Source organism: Chamaea fasciata, unplaced genomic scaffold (assembly GCF_029207755.1).
Source record: "Chamaea fasciata isolate MVZ Bird 193981 ecotype frontalis unplaced genomic scaffold, bChaFas1.0.hap1 SCAF_339, whole genome shotgun sequence".
Classification (NCBI taxonomy): Eukaryota; Metazoa; Chordata; class Aves; order Passeriformes; family Sylviidae; genus Chamaea; species Chamaea fasciata.
Genome location: NW_027094424.1, coordinates 95,001 through 97,500, shown reverse-complemented (window position 1 = coordinate 97,500; position 2,500 = coordinate 95,001). Strand labels below are relative to the sequence as shown.

The 2,500-nt window shown below is 80.4% G+C and overlaps 1 non-coding gene across 1 annotated transcript; it reads left to right on the top strand.

Annotated features, from left to right (window-relative positions):
• The first annotated feature begins 1,779 nt into the window (after nt 1-1,779).
• LOC136305247 (5.8S ribosomal RNA) lies at nt 1,780-1,932 on the top strand. The gene has a single exon (XR_010725193.1). It is a non-coding gene; the product is annotated as a 5.8S ribosomal RNA (ribosomal RNA).
• Nucleotides 1,933-2,500: the final 568 nt, after the last annotated feature.

Genomic DNA, 2,500 nt, shown 5'->3' with positions numbered 1-2,500 from the left:
TCTCGGCGGTCCGCCGGTCTCCTCGCCTCGGCGTCGCCAAACGCCGAAGGAAGCCGGGGGGGCCGAAAGGCCGCCGAGCCCGGGCGGAGGTTCAAAGACTCGGGCGGTTCGGCGCGGGCCCGCCGCCGGCGGCGGCGGCGGTGGCGACGGCGGCGGCGGCGGCGGCAGGTGTGCCGGGCGGTGGCGCGGGCGCCCTCGAAGGGGTGGGGAGCCACTCCCGCCGATCCCCTGCGGCGGCGCGTTCCGTTGCGACCGGCCGCGCCTCCTGGTCGTCGTCGTCGTCGTCGTTGCCGCCGTCGTCCCGCCGCGCGCGCGGGGCCAACCCGCGCCGCGCCGGGGAGGGGCGCCCTGCCCCCCCCTCTCCGCGGCCCGGCCTCGGCGGAGAGGCCGCGGCGTGTGGCCGGGTCGGCCGCGGGGCCGGACCCCGCCCCCCCGCCTCGAATGCGGGCGCGACTGCCGGCGGAGGGCGCGTGCCCTCCGCCTTGCCTCAGCTGCGGGGTTTGGGCCGCCGGAGCCCGCCGCGCTCCCTTTCCTCGGCCGCCGCGGCGGCGTCGCGTCGCGGCGCCGCTTCGGGCGCGGCGGCGCCTCTCCCCTCGACGGCCTTCCTTCTCCCGGAAGGCGCCGGCGGCGCCGCCCGCCGGCCGTCCTTGGCTCGGCCGCTGGCCCGCCCGGGCGAGCGCTCTGCCCGGTCCCTCCGTGGCCGGACGCCGACGAGTGCACGGCGACCCCGCGGCCGAGCGGCGGCGTCGCCGCTCGGCGGGTGTCCCCCCTCCGGGGGGACGGTCGGCCGCAAGGCGCCCGCCGTCGCCTGCGGCGGTCCCGGCCCGGGCCCCGCCCGTCGCTTCCCCGTCGCCCTTTCCCGGGCCGCGCGCGGGCCGAACGGAAGGCGGTGCGGGCGGCCGCGGGGGCGCGCACCCGCCCGTTCTCTGAGCGGAAGCGAGGAGGGCGGGCGTTGCCCCCCCGGGCTCGGCCCCGTCACGCCTTCCGCCGGGCGCGTGCCCCGCGGAACAGGGGGTTCCCGGCGGCGCGAAGAGGCGGGGGGCGGTCCCGGGAGTGCGGCCGCAGAGGCGGCGGGTCTGCCGCCCGGCAGGCCCCGGGCGCCCGCGGTGCCGGCTCGGGACGCGGCGGCGCCTCGCCTCCGGCGCCGGCGCCGGCGGCGGAGCGCGGCCGGCAGAGGCGCCGGCCTCGCGGCGGGAGCGGTCCCGCCGGGGGCGCGTCGGCGAGGCGGCGGTCGCCGCGCGTCGTTCTCGGGCGTCGTAAGGCCGCTGGGGAGAGCGGGTCGGCCGCGTCTCCGGGGCGGCGGCGCGGCGCGAGTCCGCGGAGCGGTCGAGGGGAAAAGGGAAAAAGCGCGAGCGGGGGCCGACGGCCGCGCCCCCGGCTCAGGTGAGCGCGTCGTCCCGTGAAAGTGGCCGGGCGGGGCGCCGCGCCCCCGCGGTCCGGCGCGCGCCGCGCGGCGCGCCCTCCGTGCGGAGACCGGGCCGAGCCCGGGCGCCTGGGCCGCCTCCGAAGGTCCTCGCGCGTAGGCGGCGTCTCCCCTCGCGGGGGGAGGCGGTCGGGGGCGCGGGCCTCCCCGCCTTTCGGCCGGCCGGCCTTCGGACCGTTTCGTGCGGGGGGGGCGTTTCCCCCCCTCCTCCTCCTTTTCCTCCGTTCACGTGTGCCGGTACGGTTCGGAGCGAGGCGCGCCGCCACGGCGTCCTCGCCGCAAGCAAAAAAGGGGGCCGCTTCACGCGAGCGGTCCCGGCCCCTCCGCGCGCGCGGGGTCGGTGCCGAAAGCCAGACAACTCTTAGCGGTGGATCACTCGGCTCGTGCGTCGATGAAGAACGCAGCTAGCTGCGAGAATTAATGTGAATTGCAGGACACATTGATCATCGACACTTCGAACGCACTTGCGGCCCCGGGTTCCTCCCGGGGCTACGCCTGTCTGAGCGTCGCTTGACGATCAATCGCCGTCCCGGGGGGGCTCACCCCGGCGGCGCGGCTGGGGTCGCCTCGCAGGCCCGTCGTCCGCGGCGGCCGGCGGCGGCGGCGGCGGCGGCGGCCGGCCGGTGCCCGGAGGGAAGGGAGGCGGGCGCGTCGGCGAGGGAAGCGCTTTTTCCTCGGCGGCCGCCGTCCTCGTCCCACGCGGCCCGGCGGGCCGTCGTCGTCGCGGTCGTCGGCACCGCGCAGGGCCTTCGTCCCCCTAAGTGCAGACTCGGGGAGCGCTCCGTAGCTCCCCGCTCCCGGAGCGAGCCGCTGGGGCGGAGCTCGTCCTCGCCGGCGCCGCGCCGCGCGGCGCGGCGGCCGGGGAGAGAGCGAGCGACGGCGTCGCGAGCGCCGCCGAGGAGGCGCGAGAGAGAGGGCTCGGAAGGGGGAGGCGAGGCGCGGGCCTCGCCCCCGGGCTCCCCCCCGTGCGGGCGGCTGTCTGCGGGTGGGTACCGCGAGGGTACCGTGCCGTGCTGCCGCGCGCGCGCGGGGCGCGAGCGCCGGGGACGGGGGTGGGACCCCCGCGCTCCCTCCCCC